Here is a 26,118-nt window from a genome sequence, read left to right as displayed (position 1 = left end):
GACAAAAGTATAGCTTGAGGGAAACAGGAGAGTACTTCTCCTTTAAACACATTCACCATTCAACACAAAATTTTCAGGGGACGTATTGATCTGGTGTTTGCTACTATTGATGTCAGGAAGTTAAAGGAAACAGCAACTAGGAGATACTGGAGACAATGGGGAAGCCTTTTGTTCTTGTTCTTTTTCCTTCTAACATTTGGAATAGGCCAACCATTACCTCATCCAACTCCCAAATTTAATTGTTCTGATAGAGTACTAAGCTCTGCTTCTGTTTATAAAGAGGAACAAATATTCATTGAGCACATACTGCACACAAGACTTTATATGAAAAACTTTATGTCACATTCTAATTTTTTTTTTTAGAAAATCCTGTGATGTTGGTAATATAATGTATTTATATCTATTGGAGATTTATTATGAATAGCACATAAGGAGGACAGATGGGGTCTCTGGCACTATGGATGCAATCGTGATCAATATAGATACTGCTCCTGGCCTCAAGGACCTTAGAATTAACTGATTCTGCAGTTTCGTTCCTAAGAAAGTTCCCATTATTTCAAAATTATGCTAATTATAAATAATTATTTTTATGAGGAGAGAGTGTTAATAAATTAGGAGGTTTTAGATTAGTAACAAAGTTAATTTTCTCACAGAACATAATAACATTATTTTGTAGATATAAACTATTTTATTATCCCAAGCTGAAAGATTATAGCTCTTCTCAATGGATAAAACCAAAGTTCCTCCTCTGGGGACAAATCATAAGTATGCAGGACACTGTGAGAACAGTAAGTGGCTGAAAGTTTCTGAAATGCAGAAGATAAAAGCAAGGAAAGTATAGATATGGAACTACAGAAATAGAGTTGGTTCAATCATATGGTGCCTCAAATGAGGACTTCCTAATTCATGCCTTAGTCCAGCCAAAGAAAGCTGTAAAGGGGCATGGTATCATTAAAGAACTCATACAACATTCATATAAAATGTTACTCTTATGGATATAAGGGGTGTCTGGGTGGTTTAGTTGGTTAAGCTTTAGACTCTTGATTTCAACTCGGGTCGTGATCTCAGGGTCCTGGGATCCAGCCCTGAACTGGGCTCCGTACTCATCAGGGAGTCTGCATGAAGATCCTCTCTCTCTCTGCCCCTTCCCCTCCCAACACCCGCCCTTCATATAAATAATTCTTTAAAAAAAGATTTGTGAGTAGAAGACAAAAACAAAGAAACAAATTGAAGAAATGAAACTGGAAACAGAGGCAGAAAGTAATTTGAATCATCCAAAGGGAACAGCTGCACCACTGTGAGTCTGAACTTCAAAAAGAAACCAAGATGATTCTAATATAAGAGGTCCTAAATTTTGAGAACTGTTAGTGGAGCAAATTAAGAATGCTCGTGACAAAATCATGAGGAAAAAATAGTTTTAATGAGATAATTAAGAAAAGGATCCTGCAAAGGAAATAGGGTGACATGAAGTAGGAAAAAGGAGAGTCTTGGCAAACACTGCAGGGTTTCCCTGAAATGAGGTTGAAGAGGAAGGAGGATAACACTCTGGAAAAGGTGAGTAAACCAGTTTAAATGGCCTTCAACGTTCAATTTTATTTCTTTCCTAAATATTTCTGAATTTGAACTAATTGTCTTGTTTGGAATTGTAACTTGTAGAACTCAGAAGACCAATGAAGTTTTTCTCCCCTGAATTATATTTAAAGAAAACTTTGAAATACAAGCTATTGTTAAAATAATGTCATGGTGACTACCCAGGTACGCAACACCCAGTTCTACCATTAATATTTATTTACATAATTATAAATCTGCCTATCTATCCCTCTCCCCATTATTCTCTGGACTTAAAATGCATTTCGCGGTTAGAAACTTGAACACGTTTCTCTCTGAATACTGTAGGATGCATATCACTAACTAGAGTTCAATATTTGTTTAGTTTGTAAAGTAAAATTTGTAAAAGTGAAATGTACAATTAAGTGTAACCTGAGTACTGATTAGTGCATACACCTGGGTATCCAAATACCTCTCAAGATAGGAAATGTTACCCGTTATGCCCCAATAATGGGTCCATGATTAAAGGAGAGAGACTGATATAAAGCGAAGGTCAAGCAAAGCTTTACTTCGCGCCAAGCACGCGCCAAGCATCAAGAATCTAACTGAACATTCAGGGACGCACCTCTTACAAGAGAGGGCGACTCTTCTCTGTTTCACAGTCTAGCTTTTAAAGGGCAAAGGCCATGCGGTTGGGCCTGTCCATGCACAGGTGACCAATGAGATTTTAACACACACAGGAAACTCCATAGAGATGCTAGGTGACCAATTGAGTTACCATTTACCCTATTTGATTTAGCCTATCATACCTTGGTTTGGATTGGCGCCCAAAAGGCTCCCAAAGGGTGGGGCCCATACTCCTTGGTAACCAGGGAGACAGTATGCATCCCCCCCACTGATCGGATGTCTCCACCTGGCCTGACCCACCCTTGTATCTGGGCTTTATTAGCTGGAGCTTGTTTCTGGGACTTGTTTTTAAGTGAATCCCCTGGGGGATGGGGAGCAGGGACAGTTTAACTTTACTAAAAGCCTCTTGCTAAGTAGGTCCTTACATTACCAATTGACCACTCTCCCAGAGGAAAATGATATTCTAAATTTTTCACTCTATATTAGGCTTTTTTTTTCTATTTTAGATTTTATATAAGTGGAATCCTTTGGTATGTTTTGTTATGAAAGGCTTCATTCACTCAGCAAAATGTTTTTGAGCTTCATTCATGTTGATATACATATTAATAATTTTCATTTGTGAGTTGTCAATTAAATGTTTGTTTACCCGTTTTCTTATTGAAAGTTGCCAGGGCTATTGACAATATTAAGCTATAAGAAATAAGGCTGTTAAAAATACTCATATACAAGTCTTCTGTGGATATGTTTTTATTTGTCCTGGGTAAATATCCAGGAGTACATCTTTTTATTTATCTTGGTCACTATTTCTGAAATGTATGTTTTGCAAATAGTTTTCCCTGTCTGTGGCTTTCTAGTTCATTTTCTTGATGGTATTTTTTGATGAACAAAAGTTTCTAATTTTGCTAAAGTCCATTTTATCATACTTTTTTCTTGTATGGCTAATACTTTCAGTGACCAGAGACTAAGTCTTGGAACTCTTGTTTTCCCCAGAATCTTTATAGTTTTACCTCTTAGTCCAACTTTTTAAAAATTAATTTCTGCATATTGTGGTAGATAGGGTTTCATTTGATCTCCCACATCAAAACCCTGTGATTCCAAGCCCTGTTTGTTAAAAAAAAAAAAAAAAAAAAAGTTTCTTTCCCATTAGACCATTTTGGTGTTTTTTGCTTGTATGCTTATCTCCCCCAGCCCCCAAATCAATTACTATGTAAGGGTAGGTAGCTCTGTTTCTGGATTCTCAATTTTTTTTTAAAGATTTTTTACTTATTTATGTGACAGAGAGAGATCACAAGTAGGCAGAGAGGCAGGCAGAGAGAGAAAAAGGAGGAAGCAGGCTCCCTGCTGAGCAGAGAGCCCGATGCGGGACTCGATCCCAGGACCCTGAGATCATGACCTGAGCCGAAGGCAGCAGCTTAACCCACTGAGCCACCCAGGCACCCTGGATTCTCTATTCTATTAAATCTCTCTAACCCTTTACCATCACCACCGCCTAGATTATTACAGCTTTATGGTGAGTCTTTAAATTGGGTAGGGTAATTTTCCAAATTTGTTTATCTTTTTCAGGATTAATTTGAATATTCTAGGTGTTTTCATTTTGACATAATTTTTTAAAAAATTAGTTTGTCAACTCTTAATTTTTTCCCTCCCTCGAAGAACAAAAAACAAAAACCAACCAACCAACCAACCAAACCAAACAAAAAACAACAACGAAAAAAACCAACAAAACACCAGGAGTTTTGAAAGAACTGAGAGCTTCACATAACTGAGCCTTCCAATTAATGATTATTGTATTGTGATAATGTGATTTATAATAAATACATAGTTGGTCTTTATTTATAGCACAGAGCTCCTAAAATCCTTGGAATTTCCTGATTTAGAGCTACAAAGGTGTCTCTTGTTATGTTAATGAAGTGACTACCGGAAAACACGTGAAGGTGGGGGCTGGTTGTCAGGGGAATGGACCCAGTAGATTAGAGGGTTGGAACTATGAGTCTCACCTTGACCCCCCCCCCCTTGGGGGAGGGGGAGGGGTGAGAGATTGAATTCAGTAGCCAATGACCAATGAGTTAGTCTGTCTTGCATACATAACGAAGCCTCCGTTAAAAACCCAAAAGGATGGGCTTCTGGGAGTTTTGGGGTTGGTGAACTGTGGAGATTGGGAAGAGAGTGGCACACCTGAAGAAGGGGTGGCGCTTTCCCCATTAGTTGTCCTATGCATCTTTTCCATCTGGCTGTTTATGAGTTACATCTTTCCAGAATAAACTGTAACCTAGTAAATAAAATGCTGCTCCTGAGTTCTGTGAGCCTCTCTGGTAAATTACTTGAACACGAGGAGGAAGTCCTTGGAGTCCTACAATCTGTAGCCCATTGCATGGAAGCACGGATGACAGCCTGGATTTGCAACTGGTGTCTGAAGTTGGGGGAGAAAGCAGTCTTGTGGGACTGAGCCCTTAACCTGTAGGACTGGATGCTCTCTCCCGGTATGGATAGTGACAGAATTCAGTTGAGTTGTAGGATACACAACTGGTGTAGGGGAATTGCTTGTTGGTATAGGAAAATCTCCACACACATTGGAACTGGGTGTAGACCTTATTTATAGATCTCCATTTATTTGTATCTCTAATTTCTTAACAATGTTCCATAGTTTTCAGTGTAGGAGTTTTGCAAATTCTTTTTTGTTGAATTTATTTCTTGAGTATTTTTAAATGTTATAAATGAATTTGTTTGAATCTTCTATTGCTTAATATCAGAATTATAAAAACTAGAATTGATTTTTGCATATTAATCTTATATCCTGCAACCTTGCTAAGATTACTCATCAATTTTAGTAGTTATTTTATAAATGCCCTAGGATTTTTCACATAAAGCAACCAGGTTATCTACAAGTCAATATGGTTTTACTTCTTCCTTTCTGTCTTTTGGCCTTATGTTTATTGTTCTTACTGAAAAACCTCAAACTCTAGTAAAACTGATGAATAGAGGTGGCGGAAGGGGACAGCTTTGTCATGTTACTGATCCTAATGGCAAAGTGTTCAGTATTTAACAATTAATAATGTTTGATTTAGCTGTAGATATTTCAAAATGTTTTATATCACAACAAGGAAGTTCTAGTCCTAGTTGGAGAGTTTCTAACAAAACTGATGTTGAATTTTGTCAAGTGGTCTGTCCGAGTCTATTGTAATGGTGATAGAGCTTTTTTCATTTTCTTTGTTAACGTGGTGAATTCCATTGTTAGGTTTCTAAGTGTGAAATGAACCTTGCATGGTTCATTTTGCATGGTTTTTGGTCACAATGTATTGTCAACTTTAGGTATTACTAGATTGGATTTGCTAATATTTTGCCGTGAGTACGTGCACCTATTTTCCTGAGGCATTGTTCTTGTGGTGCTTTTGTCCAGTTACGGCATTGGGGTTATGCTGATCTCATAAAATAAGTTGGGAATAAAACGAAATCTTGCCATTTGCAACAATGTGGATGGAACTAGAGGGTGTTATGCTAAGCAAAATAAGTCAATCAGAGAAGGACAATTATATGATTTCTCTGACATGAGGAATTTGAGAGGGGGTGGTCGTTGGGAAGGGAGGGAAAAAAATGAAACAACATGGGATCAGGAGGGAGTTAAATCTTAATCTCAGGAAACAAACCTAGGGTTGCTGGAGCTTGTAGGGGCGGATAGGGTGGCTAGCTGATGGACATTGGGGAGGGTTTGGGCTATGGTGAGTGCTGTTAAATTGTTATATGTTAATAAAAAGAAAGTTGGGATATCTTTCTTCTTCCTCTATTTCTGAAGGATTTTGTGGAACCCTTGTATTTCATCTTTGAATGTTTGATGTAATTTGCAGAGCCTGGAGTTTACTTTGTGGGAATTTTTTAAAATAAGAGTTCATTTTGTGTAATAGATATTCAGATTTTTGTTTCATTTTGAGTCAGTTTTGGTGAGTTTTACTTTTCAAGAAATATTTCCATCTCATCTAAGCTGTGTAATTTCCTGATAGAATTTCTTCATAAAATTAATCTATTTGAATGTCATTCCTGATTTCGGCAACTTACGTCTCTTATTTACTTGATCAGGATAACTAGAGGTTTGTCAATTCTGTGAATGCTTTCAAAGAACTAAATTTGGGGCTCTGTTGCTTTGTGTTTTGTATTTCATTTATCTTCCTTCTTGTATTTATTCCTTTCTTCCCACTTATTTTGGGTTTGCAATGCTTTTTTTCTAGCTCCTTAAGTTGGAAATGTGTTATTTCTTTTGGATTGTTTTTCTTTTCTAGTATAAGCATTAAAGCCTGTGAATTTCCCTGTAAATTTGCATTGTCTCCGCTCTAACACACACATTTTGAAATATTGTTATATTATCATTTGGTTTAACTTTTCCCCCCTAATTTCCCTTATGATTTTTTTCTTCTTTAGCCTATGGAAATTTTTAAAAAAATCATCCTTATCTAGATATAAAAGTATTTATATCATATTTTCAAATATGATACTATACATATCTTATTGAATTCTAGTTTAATTCCGATTTAGTCATAGAACATACTATTTATACTTTAAATCCTTTTAAATATATTGAGATTTATTATATAGCCTGAATTTAGCCAATCTTGTTGAATGTGCCATGGGAACTGGGGCCTTGGGGGTGGGGGTTGTTATTTTGCAGCTGTGGAATGAGTGTTGTGTAAAAGGCAATTACTTCAAAGGAGTAAATAGTGTTATTCTCATTTCAAAAGCTTTTACTTTTTAAAAACTCTATTAATTGCTAAGAGATGGCTGTTAAAATCTCTGCATATTGTGAGTTCATTTTTCCCTTTAATTTTGTTTCTTGCATTGTGAAACTTTTATTAGTTGCATAAATATAATTGTTATACCTTCCTGCTGAATTGACTCTCATTATTGTGAAGTGACCAACTTTGTGTGATAGTACTTTGCTTTGAAGTCTACTTTATCTGATATGAATACAGTCATTCCAATCTTCCCATGCTCACTGATAATCTGATATTTTTCCATTCACTTTCGTCCTACCCGTATCTTCACATTTCAAGTGTGTCACTTGTAGGTACCGTATACGACATGACAATGTCTGACTTCTGATTGAAGCACTGAGCCTGATACTTAAATAATGATGTGGGTAGATTAGATTCTATCATCATTATTTCCTGTTTGTTCAACTGCTGCTTTTTTTTTTTTTTAAGATTTATTCATCTTTTTGACACAGAGAGATATTACAAGTAGGCAGACAGGCAGACAGAGCAGGAGGAGAAGCAGGCTCCCCGCTGAGCAGAGAGCCCAATTGGGAGGGGGGGCTCCATCCCCAGAGGCTGAGATCATGACCAGAGCAGAAAGCAGAGGCTCAATCCACTGAGCCACCCAGGCGCCCCATCACCTGCTGCTTTTCTTGTGTTCTCCAATTTCTGCCTTCTTTTGGATTACCTAGATATTTTAAAAGTTGATTTTAACTTATTTATGCCCTTTCTTTTTTTCTTTTTTTTTTTTGCCATATTCTTAGTGATTGCTCTGGTGATTACAATATAGAGTCTTTATTAGTTAAATATAATTCAAACCTCTTCACATAAAATGTAGGCAACTTGCTGCTGTCTTGTGGATATATTTAATATTCTTCCCCATCCATCATTCTTTGCTGGTTATATGTCTTAAATCTACTTATAAACCTCACAAGACATGCTGTAATTTTGTGATTAAGAGTTGTTTGGGGGCACCTGGGTTAAGCCTCTGCCTTCCGTTTAGGGCATGATCTCAGGATCCTGGGATCTAGCCCCACATTGGGCTCTCTGCTCAGTGGGGAAAACTGCTCTCCCCATGTCCCCCCCAACCTTGCCTACTTGTGATCTTTCTCTCTCTGTTAAATAAATAAATAAAATCTTTGTTTTTTAAAAAAAAAAAAAAAACTTTTTTAAAAAGTTTTTTTTAAAAAAAGTTTAAAAAAAAACTTTTTAAAAGGTTGTATTTTTAAATTAAGAGAATACTAGTATTTTACATTATCCACTTATGTATCATTTATGACTTTTTTCATTTCTTTCTGATACCATCTGAGTTGTCCTCTGTCATTTTCCTTCAAATTGAAGTATTTCCTCTGGACTTTCTTGTAATGTGAGTTTGCGAGTATCTGAATACGTCTTTATTTTGGCTTCATTCTTTAAGAATATTTTTGTTGGTTGTAAAATTCTGCATGAGGAGTTTGTTATTGTTGTTAATGATGATACCGTATCTTTTTTTCCCCTTTCTGTACATTAAAGGTATTTGGCTGCTTTCTTGAAGTAAAAGGTCATTCAAATGACCCTTCCACTCCCTTGTTTTTCCCCTGCTTTTCTCTTTGATTTATGGGGATAGGACTATGATGTGCCTAAGCATGGTTATGTCCTATTTATCCTGCTTGATATGTACTGAGCTTGTCAAATTTAAAAATTTTGTCTTCCACTGAATTTAGAAAAATTTCTGTTAATATATGTTAAAATATTTTTTCTGCCCCATTCCCTCAATCTTTTCTCTCTGGAATTTATATTTTGTTAAACCTTTTGTTGTTGGCCTGTAGGTCCCTAAGATGCTATTAATTTTCAGCATTTTTTTTCTTCAAATTAGTTCCCGTTGGTTAATTTTGTTTACGGAGCCTTTCCTCTCTCATATTCATGTCTAGATTACGCTTCTCCAGGGAATTTTTATTTCAGATTTTCTTTTTCAGTTTTATTATTCCCACTTGCTTATTTTTAATGCCTTTTTGAGATATTGGCATACCATTAAGTTCACCTTTTTGAGTGTACAATCAATGATTTGTAGTGAATGTACAGATTTACGAAGCCATCACCACAGTCCAGTTTTAGAACATCATCTCTCCCTACTATCTCTGTGATCCCTACTGTCCCTCCTATCCTCATTGCAGCCCCGGCCCCAGGCAACTCCTTATCCAGATTTTCTCTCTCTTGCCTTTTTGGACTATTTTATCTAAATGGAATATAGTGCCTGTTCCTCTGACTTTTTTCACTTAGCATAAAGTTTTTGATGTTCATTCATGTTAAAATGTGTCTGTAGTTCCTTTATGCTGCTGAACAGTATGTCATTATGTGGATATGACACAATTTGTTTATCCGTCCGCTGGTTGGTACTCAGATTGAGTCTATTTTTGACTGTAATAAATGATGCTCTTATGAACAATCACATCTGGTAAGAGCTTACTCAGCCATATTTGACATAAAATCTCCAGCCTAATAAAGTTTTAAGTTTTCTTAAGTTACTTACCCACATCAGGCCAAACTTACATCGTCAGAGAAGTACATGTGAGGAATAATCGAAAAAGCAAATGTTCTGTTGAGCAGGAGATTTACTCTGCATTTAACACTTTATGATGGGAAAGGACTCTGCATCTGTTTGAATACTGGAGTATTCCAGGGACCAGAGGTTCTTGTGTTCAGGGTTAAAATCTGAGAATCACTCCAAACACATTGTGAGAGAAAGTACAGTCTCACACAATTTACTAAGCAGATATCAGTAAGGGAAACTACTAATCAGTAGGCATTTTTGACACTAAAATTAGAGGTAACTGAGAGGTGAAAGTGTTTCCCTGAAGCTTAGGTCGGAGTTGAAAAAAGAAAACATATTTTCACCATAAAATCAATTCAGTTTAACATATAAGTAAGAACTACTTAAGGATACCTAATTATACCTTTGAATTTAAAACAGTCCACAGTATTTGCTCTGATAAAATATCAGATTTAAACAATAGTGCTTGAAAATTGCTCTTAAATGAGCTGGGTTTTTTTTTAAGATTTTATTTATTTATTTGACAGACAGAAATCACAAGTAGGCAGGGAGAGAGAGGAGGAAGCAGGCTCCCTGCTAAGCAGAGAGCCCAATGCGGGGCTTGATTCCAGGACCCTGGGAGACTTTAAACCACTGAGCCACCCAGGCGCCCCAAATGAGCTCTTTTAACATGGTTAATTTTGTTATCAAAAGTTCTGAAAGGGTGCCTGGGTGACTCAGTCCTTAAGCCTCTGCCTTCGGCTAAGGCTCAGGTCTTATCCTAAAGTGCCTGAATCCAGGGATTCAGCAGGGAATCTGCTTCTTCCTTTGACCCTCATCCCACTTGTGCACATACTCTCTCTCTCTCAAATAAAAATCTTTAAAAATAATGGTTAAAAAAATTCTGGAAATATGTTATTATTTCTAGAAATAAACAGGGCATGAAAACTTAACCCTGAATTCAGAAAAAGCATCCAACAAGAGTCCAGTACAATTGTAACCTTTGATGCTTTTATTATAGGAGCCAGCATGAATCAAATGAACCACTATTCACAAAAAAAATTAGTGAAAAAGTTCAGCATTGTGAAATAGTAATATATGTATTTTTAAAAATCTGACCTTGATAATAGCTTGGTAAGAGTCAACACTTCACCTGATTTTTCATGTACTCTTCACAGAAGCCGGGGTTGTGGACTCCACCATCCTTGTTTCTCAAGGGCCTTGTTGCTCATAGAGTTTGTCTAATGTATCTCAGTCGTTTGGTGAACTGACAATGGTGGCAGAACCCAAATCCACTCTTTAGTCCCTCAAAAGTCATCATAATCCTGGTTATCTTAGTCTGAGTTGGAAAGTCTGGATTATTGTCTATAATTATGAATTATTCCTTCTAGAATATTTAAAATCTGAAAGCATGAGAGAAAAAGGATGTGGAATAATTCATCTGGATGTGGAAGTATTTATGCTGAAAATGGAATGCTGATTTCTGGATTAGAAGTGAAAGCCAACGTGAAATATGAGACTTTTCTGTACAGACTCAGCCAAGCAATTCACAAATGTGTTCATTCAGTCCATTCAGACATTGTATATCGACTATCTATGTCCATTTATATTTGAAAATGTGTTTTTTCTGCTTTTTTGTAATTGCCACCGTATTTGCATTTTAAAATGAATTTACAGCATATAAGTTCAATGCCTAACGTAAGATATATGCTCAGTAATCTTAGCTATTATTATAGAAAGTAGCAGAGTTTCTATCAAAAGAATTTAAGAAGAAAGGCAGACAAGGCAGAATGGTAAGTGAAGAGAATATCTACTGTATGCAGGGCACCCTGCTATGTCATTGCATATACATCATCTGAATTAATCTCTACAACCAAGTTAAGATGGTAATATCCTTATCTTCACAGGCAGAACAGTGCCTAAGCTAAGAGAAGTTACATAGTAGTTTTGTCTACCTTCTGATAGCATTAATGATTCAAACCCACTTGAATTTTATTTGTAGGATTCTAAAATCCATGTCCCTCACACTGATACTAAGAGACTTAGGTTGTTCTCATTTAAGTATTAAATCGTGAATTTCCTAGAAAGTTGAAAAAAAAAAAGATAAAATTACTGACTGAGAGAATCCTACCACTTTCCATGGAAATCATATTCTCTCCCCTGCCCTGTGAAATTCTGTGGGAATTAGTGAGGGGTCCTGGGCCCACTGTTTCTGTCGAATGGGAGGTACATAGTAACTGGAGTCTGCAGATCTCTAGAGATGTAAGTTACCCACTTAAAGCTTGGTCTGTATTTGAATGACCAGTGTTTCTCATTTATTTTTCTCAAGGACAGATGATTTAGGGTTAGGATTATAGATCAGAGCTAGAATTTAAGACAAAGTAATCAAGCAGCCTGTCTGAACAAGAAGAAATGGAAATGTAAGAAAATGGATTCAGAATCCAGACTAGAGGCAACAACCATGGCAATCTTTTCACGTGTGTAAGTGTACTATTCAATAAAGATTAAGAGGAAGACTGATCCAACTAGAGTGAACAGGTTCCAAAGATTAATTAATTTAATTCATTAATAAGGAAACTAGCACAAAATAAAGTTCATTCAAAGGATATTTGCAGAGCAGAGTATCTATAGGCATCACAGAAAGAATATTAGAAAACTTTGCTACTTTCAAATACAAAACTAGTCCATGTCCTATATGACAACAAAACTAATAATACCTTTTCTACTGGAAAAAGTAACAATTTCACAGTTTGGGCTATAATCAATAGTAAATGTCAAAACAAGCAAAAAACATCCCCATAGAGAAGTAAATAATCTTTGGGTGGGCTTGTAATACAATGCTTCTGGATGACTTTTTTTTTAAATTATTTTCTTAATTTTTTATAAACATATATTTTTATCCCCACGGTACAAGTCTGTGAATCGCCAGGTTTACACACTTCACAGCACTCACAATAGCACATACCCTCCCCAGTGTCCATAACCCCACCCCATTCTCCCAACCCCCTCCCCCCAGCAACCCTCAGTTTGTTTTGTGAGATTAAGAGTCACTTATGGTTTGTCTCCCTCCCAATCCCATCTTGTTTCATTTATTCTTCTCCTATCCCCTTAACCCCTTCCTCATATCAGGGAGATCATATGATAGTTGTCTTTCTCCGATTGTCTTATTTCACTAAGCATGATACCCTCTAGTTCCATCCACGTTGTCGCAAATGGCAAGATTTCATTTCTTTTGATAGCTGCATAGTATTCCATTGTGTATATATATAACCTTTATCCATTCATCTGTTGATGGACATCTAGGTTCTTTCCATAGTTTGGTTTTGTAGACATTGCTGCTATAAACATTTGGGAGCACATGCCCCTTCAGATCACTACATTTGTATCTTTAGGGTAAATACCCAGTAGTGCAATTGCTGGGTCATAGGGTAGTTCTATTTTCAACATTTTGAGGAACCTCTATGCTGTTTTCCAGAGTGATTGCACCAGCTTGCATTCCCACCAACAGTGTAGGAGGGTTCCCCTTTCTCCACATCCTCGACAGCATCTGTCATTTCCTGACTTGTTGATTTTAGCCATTCTGACTGGTGTGAGGTGGTTTTGATTTGTATTTCCCTGATGCCGAGTGATATGGAGCACTTTTTCATGTGTCTGTTGGCCATCTGGATGTCTTCTTTGCAGAAATGTCTGTTCATGCCTTCTGCCCATTTCTTGATTGGATTATTTGTTCTTTGGGTGTTGAGTTTGATAAGTTCTTTATAGATTTTGGACAGTAGCCCTTTATCTGATATGTCATTTGCAAATATCTTCCCCCATTCTGTCAGTTGTCTTTTGGTTTTGTTAACTGTTTCCTTTGCTGTGCAAAAGCTTTTGATCTTGATGAAGGCCCAATAGTTCATTTTTGCCCTTGCTTCCCTTGCCTTTGGCGATGTTCCTAGGAAGATGTTGCTGCGGCTGATGTCGAAGAGGTTGCTGCCTATGTTCTCCTCAAGGATTTTGATGGATTCCTTTCTCATATTGAGGTCCTTCATACATTTTGAGTCTATTTTTGTGTGTGGTGTAAGGAAGTGGTCCAATTTTATTTTTCTGCATGTGGCTGTCCAATTTTCCCAACACCATTTATTGAAGAGGCTGTCTCTTTTCCATTGGACATTCTTTCCTGCTTTGTCGAAGATTAGTTAACCATAGAGTGGAAGGTCTATCTCTGAGCTCTCTATTGTGTTCCATTGATCTATGTGTCTGTTTTTGTGCCAGTACCATGCTGTCTTAATGAAGACAGCTTTGTAATAGAGCTTGAAGTCCGGAATTGTGATGCCACCAACTTTGGCTTTCTTTTTCAATATTCCTTTGGCTATTCGAGGTCTTTTCTGGTTCCATATAAATTTTAGGATTATTTGTTCCATTTCTTTGAAAAAAATGGATGGTGGATGACTTTGAAAAGACATGATGTTATCTTTTTTATTTCCCATATTAAATTAGCATTTAAAAATTACAATGAAGGACACCTGGGTGGCTAAGCCAGTTTAGATACCCACTCTCGATTTTGGCTCAGGTCATAATCTCAGGGTCCTGGATCAAGCCTTCTCCTGGCTCAGTGGGGACTCTGCTTGGGGATTTTTTTCCCCTTCTTCTTTGCCCCTCTCCCAGCTCGTGCTAACTCCCCCATCCCTCAAATAAATCTTTAAAAAATAAATAAATAAATAAATAAATAAATAATAAAAAATAAATAAATCTTTAAAAAATAAATAAATAAAAAATAAAAATTGCGATCAACTAGAAATGAACAACAATTTCTTCTAGAATGCTCATGTCTTCCACCCTTCCAGACCTCCCACCTCCATATACATCTTTACTCTTTCCACTTGTGTTCATTAAGTTATTGTTCAACACATGTGGGCTTCTGTGTTTGCCAACAATCAACTGAAAGAAACTTAACATTTTCTAACAGTTATGATCAGGAAACATACAAATTTTATCTCATTTATATAGACTCTCATACTGAGAGGAAGGAAACCCAATATCAAAGAAGTATTTAATGCCAAGATCAGTTAGGAGATGTCAGAATTCAGATTTAAACCACATGTGTCTGATTGTCCAGTCTACAATCTTTCCACGGTGCTATACTATCTCTTAAGGTAGAAGTGGTTAAAGTGTTTAGCAAGACTGTCCTTGGTATCTATAGGAAGGGGGCAAAAAGAGAAAAAAAAAAAAAAAAGCCTCACCCCAGTCCCTGCCCACCCACTCTATGCTAGAAGATAGTAGATACTGTCAGACTTTAATAACCACAGAAGAGTGTAATCAAATTGAAACCAGGTGCCACAAATGAACAGTTGTTGATCTGCTTTAAAACTTAGAATCGTTTCTCAGGAAACAGATGATATGAAGACTGAAAGTTGCATGCACTTAAAATGTTTGTTTCCCTTGGTAGAAAGATTGTTTACACTTTATTTCATGATTATCTGAAATATGTAGGCTTGCCTGACTTTATTATGAGTAAATATTAAATGCAGGTTAGTAGTCCCAAGAGAGAAGCTCATGAGTATTTTTCTGAATTATTCATTTGTTTTATACTTCAATCTTTCATGTCAGTAATGATCTATTGAAAGTTGTGCAGTTGTAACATCCTTTTCATTAATGTTTTCATATGACCAGTATGGATTCTGTGTCCTTCCCTATTTTAGCATTATAATGTTCAAAGCTATCTATTAACATGTCACTGTTTTCCATTTGATTACAGGCCCCTCAGGAATAAGCATAAATGCAATGCCAAGTTCATATTAAGAGTATCGATTTTGTTCAAATGAACTGAACTGAAAGGTTTTCTTAGCTTTACCCCGAAGAATAAAATAGAGCTTAAAACCTGTCCAAGAGTAATCACAGAATTCAATAAATAAGGGTGGCTTTGTTAATAGGTTAGTTGATTGGTGAAATGCAAACATACCTGTATAATCTAGCAATTTTGTTAGGAGGTAATGAGGCTTAGTGAAAAGCACATGGGCTTCGAAGTCAGATTAGTTGCCAGTAATTAACTTGGACAAGTTACTTACATTCACTTGTTTGATCATCATTTTTAATTTGCACTGTTTGCTGGGGCTGTGCTATGTGTTGGGGCAAAAGGGTGAGCAAGGGAGATCTTTTCTCTTGTCTGGGCTTTCCAGGGAAGCAGATGAGATCTATTTCTGTTGAGGAAGATACACCGTCGCAGAAGTGCAGTAAGTGTTCAAGACGTAGAAGCACAGGGGTCACATGACTTAGGCTAGGTAGATAGGGAAGACTTTCTGGAAAAAACACACAGCTGGGACTTGAGTATTGTAACTGGGATTAGAGGTTAAAGTGAGTGGAACAGACAGGGATTAGAGGTTAAACTGAGTGGAGGCCACATGGAAAGAGAGGAGAAGGAAAATTTCACAGAGGATTCCATTCTTTTTCCCATTTCCATAGCCGCTGCTTGTGGTGATTTTGCAGCCAACCCTATAACAGAAAACACAACCCACTTCCGGAACATGTTATGGTAAAGAATTTCCACTATACATGGCACCCTTATAGCGGCCATCTTCAATTTGAATTGAACTCATTTTATCTTTGGAAAAAAAAAACAAAAAACAAAAAACAACCTAAAAGCAAGATATAGCGCTATGGAGGAGAGCTGGAGGGAAAGTGCTTTACTCACAATAAATAATTTAGTTTTTACCTTAACCCGGTGGGGAAATTAACACAAAGAATCTAAACTTGCCTAAGGTCACATAGCTAGTAAGTGGCTGGGCTTGATTCAGATCCACACGGTCTATGTTCTTCATCACAATGAAAATCTTACAGTACTAATCATCCTCTGCATGTGGGTAAATGTAGACATTCAGTGCAATTGGGCAGTTCATTTGGACTTGGGGTCTGGGTAAGAGAGTCCCAGAGTTTATATGAAGATCTTAGCAATGAATTGACAAGATAGCTGAACAACCAGGGTCATGCTTATTTGCTCTGTTTTGGGTTCTGCTGCCTCCCCACCTGCCACCCTTAGAAGAGGCTTTATTCAGTGGACACAAGAGCCTCCCTGAAGGGCATGAAGGAGAAGAAGTAGTCTTCCTCTCTTCCTCTCTGCAATAATAGGGAGGCTCCCAGTGTTTTGCCCGTGATAACCTATGAGGTCAGGACAACAAATTATTTTCCTTATACAAATGATAAAAAGCTCATAGTTTGAATACTTTCACTAAGATCAAAAAATAAACATGGTTCAGCTTTGGATTTTGAACTAGTTTAGTCCTAGTTGAACAGTCCTCTTCTCTGTGTATTTCCTAAGTCCTACAAAATGTTTCATATAAAAGATCTCCATCAGCAAAGAGTTTGTGGAACAAGATGTTATTTAATATGCCCTTACTTGTAGATTCACTATTAGTAAAGTCAAATTTCTGACAAGTCCAATAATAAATTTAAGTCTGTATTTTTAAGATCTGTTTACAAAGTGTCTGTTCCCTTCTCTCTGCATAAGGGGAGAACATGACTTCTCTCATGGAGTTTTAGGAGAAAGAATGGAGTTAGAAGAGAGAAAGCAAGGTTGTGGCCAGACTGTGCCCCTAAGGAGCAGTGTGACTTGGGTACATCCAGCCTGCTGCATACCCCTCAGTTTCTTATATTTAAAAGATGAATAATAATATCTAGTTGCTGAATTGTTTTGAGTTGGGCAGATTCTCAACAGCATGTCCTGGTACATCAAAGTCCTAAATGTATATTACCTCTCTCCCCCTCCTTTACCTTATTATTTCCTACCTTCCTCTTTCATTCTTTTCTTATGGCCACCTTTTTTCGCTTCCCTGCCTTGCCTGCTTTTGGCCCTATCCCCTGTCAATTAAATGCTAAAAGCGATTAGAGAGAAAGGGACGATAACCAAAAATGGAATTCTTTTAAAGCAACCTTAATACTTTCTCTACAAAATCCTTGAAAGACTGGCCTAAAAGGAGAGAAGGCAGGCTGTACCTCTTTACCTTTGAAGATTCTTTCATTTCAACTATTTGGAAAGGGCTAACATGGCACCTCTCAGCTGTCGGCGTGTTCTGCAGCAGTGAGCACAGCAATCCTGCTCTCTCTCTGGGACAGATCACAGGATCCCTAGCTGAGCCCTCCAGATTTATATTTTACCTGACCTAACTCTGGTGGAAGACTTTGTGTCCTTAAAATTGGTAAAATGGAGAGGTTTGGAAGCATGTAGCTTGGTAGGAAAGAACCTTAAAATAAAGGAGTCTGATAAGGGAGGTCAACTCATGAACAGAACTCAAAGGAAAAGTCTTTGAAAGCTACTGATTTTTACCCGCTTATGTTTGTCTTGGGTGGGGAGTGCTTCTCTCGGATCCTTGTTACATATATGTAAAATATGGATGGAAAAGTGCAATCACTATACGGGGAAGATTTTCACATGAGAGAGTCACACTGTCTAATGATCAGTAAACAACTGCCTTTAAATGTGCCAACACACACCACCAGGTTGCCAGTGACTACTAGAGAGATGGTCCGGGCAACTGGAGTAACACGGGTAGGACTTAGTTTCTGGGCTAAGCCTAAAGTGACCACAGCTGAGACAAAGACACAAGAAGCAAAGACCATGGCAACCAACCTTGGTGTTACACAGATTTTCCTGTGATCACTGGCTCTGTACCCTTGGCCAGTTGCTAACCGCTTTGGTCATCATGCCTGCTTCATAGAATATTTTCTAAATCCATGTAAAAGTGATCCACAGAATACTGGTAAAATCTAGCTATATTAGCTGGATTGAATGGAAAGGAAATATTCTAGTCAAAGTCTAGTCTAGAATGGGAAGGAAATATTCTAGTGAAAGATTCATCCACATGCCACCTTTACCTAATGGCCACTGCTTAAGTGTCCCTTGCAAGGGAGAGCCTAGTATTTCATTGTGACATACTACAATGTTACATTGTTACACATAGCTATAAGGAAAATAAACTCACAATTATTTAGGCCAATATGAGCTAGGTATTTTAAATATGGACACTTAATTATCATTTACTTTTTTACTCTTTAAACAAGCTTTGAACAAAAATTCCATGTAACAGTTTGGTAAAAAACAAGATCATTTTTTGAGTGAGTCAGTCCTTAGAATGAGGAATTAATTTTACTGTTGCCCCTGTTGTTCCTATTAATAGTGAATACCTACATTGTGCTAGAAAATATACTAGATACAAAAAATGAAATATTGATTTTAAATTACTTTCTCAGGTTGCTGTTTGGACTAAGTATTAAAATACCTACTTTACAGATAAAGAAATTGAAATTCAAAATAAAAGTAACTAATTCAAGATCATTTGGCTAGGAAGAGCCAACCTGAGATGTGAAACCAAATATATCCCCAACTCTTTCATTTCAACAACCCTTCCTTTTGAATTTTCTTCTATCTTCCCCTTCACATTAGCAGCATGCCCACCTCGTGCCTCATGTGTAAGCGCATAAAAACTTGCCCTCCATACCAGAGTATTTCAAGATAATCTTTTCTGAAAGTCTGCTAATCTGCCCCACACCAGGAGGAAACTTCCAGATCCTCAGAGTTTAGAAAGGGGCATCCAACTCTTCAAGGGCAGTCATAGTTAATGGCAGCTGCTAATTACTGCTTCGGTGCCCTTCTGGATGAAAGGAACAAGGTCAAAGATTGCAAAGAAATTAAGACGATTTGCCAGTGGGACAAAAACTTAGGACAAAGTAAACCCAATGACCCAAGTGAAGACCATATGGAACAATCCAAATACAATCCATGTGATGGATTTTTGTAAACACTGGCTACTGAGAGAAGGCGAGTGTGGTGATTCTTATTTACTCATTCACTCAAACATCATTTGCTTATGGCTTGTGGGAAGAGGACCAACATTTATTTGTTCCTTCATTCCTTTCTCAAATATTTACTAAACATTTACCATTGCCAGGCAGTGTCCTAGGACCTGGAATAAAACAATTACCAAGATAAACAAGCTCCCCACTGCTGTGGGACTAACACTCTAGTGAAGGGAAGACGGTCAATCAATTAGGGTAAAATGGGAAAATGATCAGATAGTAATAACAGCTCTTAAAAGAATTAGAATAACGTCATGTGGAGTGAGTATGTCGGGACTACTTTATGTGAGATACTCCCGGGAGTCTGGAAAAGGGCACTCCCTGGAAGGAGGCAGCCATGTGAATACTGGTTGAAGAAACTCCCAGTCAGAGGGAGCACCTCACACAAAGTCCCTATGGCAGGAGGAAGCAAGCCTGTGTGTTCAAAGAATTAAAAACAAAACAAAACAGTGTTTTGAGTGAAATAAGCAAAGGGGAAAGTTGATGAAGTCAGAAACGTGGGAAGGGCTTTTTCCTAAGACATGGTAAAGGATGGGGCTGGTGCTGTGGATGAACTGTTGGTCTATGGCGGTGAAAGCCAACAGACTGAACGAGAGAACCGGTGTACAGAAAAGGGTCAAGGACAAAGGCCTGGAGTTAGTCTACCATTCAGAAACAGCATAGAAGACTGAGCAGGAGAGATAGGAGGTAAGTCCATGAATTGTGATGATAGTGAAGCCAAGAGAAAAGTATTTTATTTGCTGTGGGGCGAGAAATCAGCCAGGCTGATCACTGCTGAGAGGAAAAGGGACAGAACAGCAAAGAGACCATAGGGAGGGATTGCTGACTTTGACATGAACAGTGTCTGAAGATGGTGGAGGTAGAAGCTTTGACTGGAATAGAAAATGTGAGAATATTAAGGGTAGGCAGACGCTATAGACATCTATTTTAAGAAATTTTCTTATTAAATGAAAAAGCCGAGTCTGGTCATAACTAGAAGAGAATGTAATAAAAGGAAAGATTTTTTTTTCCCCTAAACCGTAAGAATTATATGGCAGGGTTTTACTTTTGTCTGTTGATAATATCTGGAAAGGAAGAAGAAACCATTGATATTCAGGAGAAAGGGGTAATTTCAGGAGCAAAGGCTTGGAGATAATGAGAAGAAATGACATCTAAAGCACTGTGGAGGGGCTGGCCTTCAACAGTGCCTGTTCCATGGACAGCACTTTTGAAAGATGTAAGCTTCAAAGCCACCCTATGTGGGAGATGGTGTTCTCACCATTTTATACATAAATAAATTAAGGAATTTGATCACTAAGATCTTGCAGTTATCACTAATTCTCCCATCTCTGGATTCGACCTGCCCTCATCAGCTGGGACATTGAGTGTCCACTTCACGTGGGAAGGTTTAACATCAGTGACCTTCAACGATCTAGCCTCTGCCTGATCCCAGTGTGTCATCACGTGCCACTCTGCTAGGGCAGCCTTGTGGAGCCAATAACACCAGACAACTTGCCATTTAGAAACTGTATCTTGTTCTTCTGTAAATGCTGCCCTGGACACCCACATTCCTCTGTAGCAAACACACTGCCCATCTATCTTCCAACTGGTTGGTTCCTGTGTTTCTCTCAAGACAATTCAAGCATCCCTTCCTCTACCCAGGCATCCCTGACTCTTATTTATACTCCTTCAGTCTTTGTAATGTGATTGGACTTTTATATTCCTGTGTCCTCAAGTAAGCTGGAGGATCCTTGAGTTGGGAAACTTGTGCCCAGCCTAGGACTGGACATAAAATGGCCATTTGCTAAGTATTTGTGGAAAAAGGAAAAGAAAGATGATTCATGCTTAGCACCATGACTGATGTATTCATTTAAGTTATGCAAGTATTTGAAGAACAAGTTTATCAAAAAGCTTCACATTATTGCCATGGGGAAGTGAGCACTCCCACTCTTTTATTCTGTCCCATTTGAATATCCCAGGCTCAACCCCATCCAGGACAAGAAACTGGGAAGAGAAGAATGGGAGTAACCTTCAGGTAAGAGATGGGAATCAACATCCTAGCTCAGGTGCAAATTGTTTTGCTATACACATTCTTTGAAGAACACTGCCCCCCACTCCCCGCCCGGTCCTATGACCCAAGACAAATGTACAATGCATATTCAGCTGCTATTAAATGGAGTTCACAAGGATGAACATCACCATTTTTTTATCTTGAAAACACAAAATATGTTTAGCTTCAGTTGAGCTTCAATCGTTTTGTAATATAAAAGGAAATTAGGTAAATTGTCCAGCGAATGTTAATAACAATAATCTCTTTTGCTTGTATATTATCTGATTTTTTGGCATTTTTAAAGCAGTCTCATGTACCTATTCCTAAGTAATATTTCAGTAAATATGGGAATGAGAGTAAAGCAGTCTGAGTTCTACTCTTCATGAGGTCACTAACAACAGCCCTATAAGCTATACAGGGCAAGTTCTGTTGTTTCAGTTCTGCAGATTGAAGGATAGAGGCTGAGGTTGTACACATCTACAGCATAAGCTTTTCAACTTTGGGGGTAGAGCCTTTTCCAAATCAGAGGTTTATTTCACCAGAGTTGAGGAGAATCATTGACAGACCTTCCATAAGTGAAAGTAGGGAGTCCAAAGAGTGAAAGTAGGGAATCCAAAGAGTCATGGTCCAAATGTGTGTTACCATTGCATGAAGTAGAAATGTTGGGTCCCTTAGACCTTAACATTATTGATGCATCTTCAAGAAAAAGTTCCAAAGGTTAAACAAAGGTCGTCATTCATGACAGTAGGAGAAAGGCTTTGTGGAATTAACACAATTGTACAATCTCCAGCAAGAAAAATTTGAGCTGTCTTGTACCACTTCTAAGTCCATAAATCTGTATTGCCCCCATTAAAGCACTGTAGACACAGAAGCAAAGACAGAAACCCAGGGAGTCCAGCAACCTTTTTATAGCAGAATCAATTAGGTGTGTGCTGTGCTTTTAAAATGCACCGCTTCATAATAAGGAGCTTAAGGGGTGAATAACAAGCTCATAAAATGTTAATAACTATAATGACTATAGCTCTGGCAACACCTTTAACAGTGTGGAAATGTCATGGGACCAGAGATAGTAAAATGCCCTTGGAAGAGTGCTGGGCATTCGGAGGGCTTGAGTAGACTGAAGAGGAACACTTTGATCACCCCCGCCCCTGCCTCAGCTCCCTTGGACTTGGTGGAATATAAGCTCTGGCCCGGTCCTTTGGAAGCAGCACCATGTCCCTATTGCTCCTAAATAAACAGATGGAATTGCTCAGTAGAGGAGCAGTGAGCCAGGAGTCAACATACCTGAGCCATGGTGCTGTAGTGCCACCAGCTCACTGGATGGATTTCAGAGGCTGGCTACTCTGAACCTCAGTATCATGTCTTTAAAAAAAAATTCAAAGCTTTCTTCATTCACTTTTTTTCAACACCGGGAGTTAAATGACACTATTATCCCATTTTGGCAGATGTCAAAGTGTTAACTGTTTAGCTGAGATCACATAACCAGCACCTAGAATCTCTGTGCTCCCCTGCTCCATGGTGCTGCCAACTGAGGGAGGTCTGAGCTTGTCTTGAGGGCAGAGAGTCTGTGATTCTGTGCACCATCAGTCACCAATCAAGGTTAAACCAGCATCTTCATTCAGAGTCTTGGGAAGAGTTTTTGTGAAAATAAGGTCCACTTAGCTTCACCACACTAACAACTAGAATTTTTTAACTGTATAAACATCTTGTTTGACTCAGAGATCCTATCTCATTACTCATTCTCAAAATTCAAATTAGGATTCTAAACCAATGTCTGACTGGCCCAGTGCTACTTTTAGTGGTAATATAAAACAAGTTTCATCGTATGGTAAGATGAAAATTCTATCTATTCCAAAAGTATACAAAGATTGCTTTTTTAGAATGCTCTCTGGCTTAGAATGCATGAGATAAAATCTAAGGCTGGACAAATTGATGTGTATCAGGGGAAGTAAACACCTGTTTTCAGGAACTATAGTCTCTCCTCAGCTGAGAAAACCTCTATGCTATCAAGGGCTTCTCTGCTTCATAAATACCTATGTACCCTGGAGTATGTAGCTCAAACAGGTCTGCTGTGTGGAACCTTCTCCGGCTGCAGGTCACCTGACTTCTCCCTTCATCAGCCTCTTCATATCTAGCACAGGCCTTGTGCTAGCAAGCTTTCAGGCAGTGTCTGTGAAAGGCAGTTTAGAACCAGTTAGGAGCACTGGAGCTAGAGTCTGATTGCTCTCACTTGGCGGATACTAGCCAGATACTAGCCCTATAACCTTTGCCAAGCGACGCACTCATTCTGTACTTCATTTTCTTTTATTTGCCTTGCTGTCTGGGAGAATAATAATACTTACTTTTGGTGGTTGTTGGTAGGACTAAACTGAGTTAATCCATTTACTTACAACCTGGAGCCCTTAGATGTTAATTATACTATGACAAGAACACGAGCTTTGGAATCTGAGTTCCATTTAAATCCCATCTCTGCCTTTGTTACTTGTGTGGCCCTGGGTAAATCCTCTTCCTGCTCGAAATCTTAATTTCCTCTTTTGTGAATCAAGCAGACTATTCCTATTACTTATATTGAGGGTCATTGTAAGATTTGTGGCTAGTGTGGATGATGTAGTATCTGAGAATGAGTTAGATAGGCAATGGCATTGGTGTTGGTGGCAGAGAGCGCCTGTGGTGTGGTGGGTGGTGGCAGCCTCAGTGATGGGAAGGCAGAGGTGGCGAGGTGATGGCGGTGAGGGGTGCAAGTATCGATGCCATAGTCTTGGTCGGCTCTTGTCTTGCTGGCATTGGGGCTGTGGTGCTGGTGAGGAATATGAGGTACTTAGATATCTATCTGCCAAGTTAGACTTACTCATCCAGGAGGGTAAGGGATTCTTTCTCACCTTGGTATTCTCCACATATGATCAGTAGGCCCAAGTACAAGCCATGTTAAGGATTTCATGCCAGTTGATAAGATTAGAAAGAGCCAGGCCTGGGCTGGACTGGGCAATCTGTGGGTCTGACCCTACTCTTGGATGCCCTGAAAGGAGTAGCACTTTGTATTCTGTATGGTTCCAAAGGGGAGGTTTGCAACACAATGTAACACATCTTTACCAAAGGTCAAGGTTGTTTAATCTGATCGATGTTTAACATAAAATATAGGAGTAGTGATGAAATTTCATGGAAGCCACATCAAAACAAGTTTCCAGACAGCAATGAGCACTGTAGGGCATACTTAATCATGTATATTAACAGCATATAGGTACTTTAAGGAGAGACTGCAGTGTCTTGCCCCCCAGAGTCTGTATCCTGTTAATGCCCAAAATAATATACCCTCAGCGTATGCATGGTGTCCTGGAAAGCTGTCAGGGTGGGGATGCACGGATGCCTAGCTCTCTCCTGCTGTCCTGCATTCGTAGGGCCACATAGCAACCCAGAAATCCAGCCTTCCCTTCACTATTGTGAGCCCTCCTGTTCTCTCTGCCTTGATCAGACCTGGCTGGACCTTGGGGTCTGTAACCAAACAAGGCTGGGAAAAACTGGGCCACGTTTTAGCTATGCCCCGGAAAAATACAAGCCATGGCATAATTCTGGCAAGCCTAAAGACATGCCAACAGATAAAGGTAAATGGGAAAACCCAAAATTATACTTTTAAATTGAAACATTTGCCTTTTCAGCAAGGAAGGCAAAACTCCTGGCTGCACCTAAAATATTACTTTTTGTCAAAGGTAACAGTCAGAGAAATGATGGTAACAGATTATGAGCATGCACGCCCCGGTATTTACTCCAAATACATGAGCAGAAATATGATGTAGACCGTGAATCTTTTGTATAATGTGCTCTCAAAGATATCAGCTATAAAAGTGGGTGTGTGTTTACATATCTATACAAAATATTTGAACAGAAAGTAGCACTAGTGTTTAAAAATTTAATATTGGCTACAATGGGCCTTTCTTAAAATATAAAATGAACTTCTCAATTAAAAATGAATTTTATGTTTTGAATGTTTTTAGAAAGTGGCTTTAGGAGAAATACTAATTCAGCTTTAATTGTTCTCCCCAACCAACCCAGCCCTCACTCCACAAAACATCACCTGGTTTTTAATGTATATCCTTTCAATTCACAATTGATGGTTTTAGAGTTAGACAATGGCCAGGCCAGGCATTGTGAATAAAGTTTTATGAGAATATAGTCATGTTCATTTGTTTGCATATCATCTGTGGTCACTTTTGTGCTACTGAGGGCAAAGTTGAGTAGTTGGGACAGACTACATGGCCTGCAAAGCCCAACATTTCCAATGCCTGATGTTTTACAGAAAATGTTTGCCAGTCTCTGGTCTAGACCAAGACTTCTCAACACTGTATTCGAATCACGTGGAGAGCCTTGAAGAGTCCCGGTACACAGGTCTGACCCTAAATCAGTTAGATCAGTATCTCTGAGGGTGGAACGCCAGCATGTTTTAAGTACCTTGGGTCATTCCAATGTGCAGCCAGGGTTGAGAACCATTACTCTAGGAAGCCAAAACTTGCAATACTGGTTCAGTAGAAATATTCTTTAAATGGGATTCAGGCTAGCTACCTCTAAGGTGGTTACAGATGCTCAACTGTGTCCTCTTCTATTCCTTAAAATCAATCAATCAATAGATAAATAGGAAGATAGACAAATAAATAAATAATTTTTTGAAAAGCCCCAACATATAGCTGCTCCCCTCCGGCAAGTACTTTTCTCACAATTCTTTACATTTTCGATGCCGGGGAGAATCCAGCCCCCAGTAAGTGTTGATATTCTTTAGCACCTGCTGTAGGATCTTTCTCATATAGGAAGGCTTTCCGAAGCCTCTGCTCAGAGTTCTCTGTAGGCAG

Source organism: Mustela nigripes, chromosome 1 (assembly GCF_022355385.1).
Source record: "Mustela nigripes isolate SB6536 chromosome 1, MUSNIG.SB6536, whole genome shotgun sequence".
NCBI lineage: Eukaryota > Metazoa > Chordata > Mammalia > Carnivora > Mustelidae > Mustela > Mustela nigripes.
This window is presented reverse-complemented; position numbering follows the sequence as displayed.